This window comes from Terrapene carolina, unplaced genomic scaffold (genome assembly GCF_002925995.2).
Source record: "Terrapene carolina triunguis isolate 2854851 unplaced genomic scaffold, T_m_triunguis-2.0 Scaffold715, whole genome shotgun sequence".
NCBI classification, from domain to species: Eukaryota; Metazoa; Chordata; order Testudines; family Emydidae; genus Terrapene; species Terrapene triunguis.
In genome coordinates, this window is record NW_020665066.1 from 1 (window position 1) to 291 (window position 291).

The window sequence follows — 291 nt, forward strand, 5'->3', positions numbered from 1 at the left end:
GACTCCGCCCTGAGAGACGGTGACACCTCCCAGCAGTTTCTTGAGCTGTGAGTCGCTGTGAATGGCCAGCTGCAAGTGCCATGGGGAAATCCGACGCTTCTTGGTGCATGCAGCGACTTCCTCTGCAATATCCACAATCTCATGAGTCACTTATTGAAGCACCGCGGCCATATATACGAAAATATGCGGCCATATATATGAAAATATGCTAATGAGTTAAATATAATGTAACTGGAATGAGGTCCGGCTCTAGGTTTTTTGCTGCCCCAAGCAAAAAATGTTTTGGCTGCC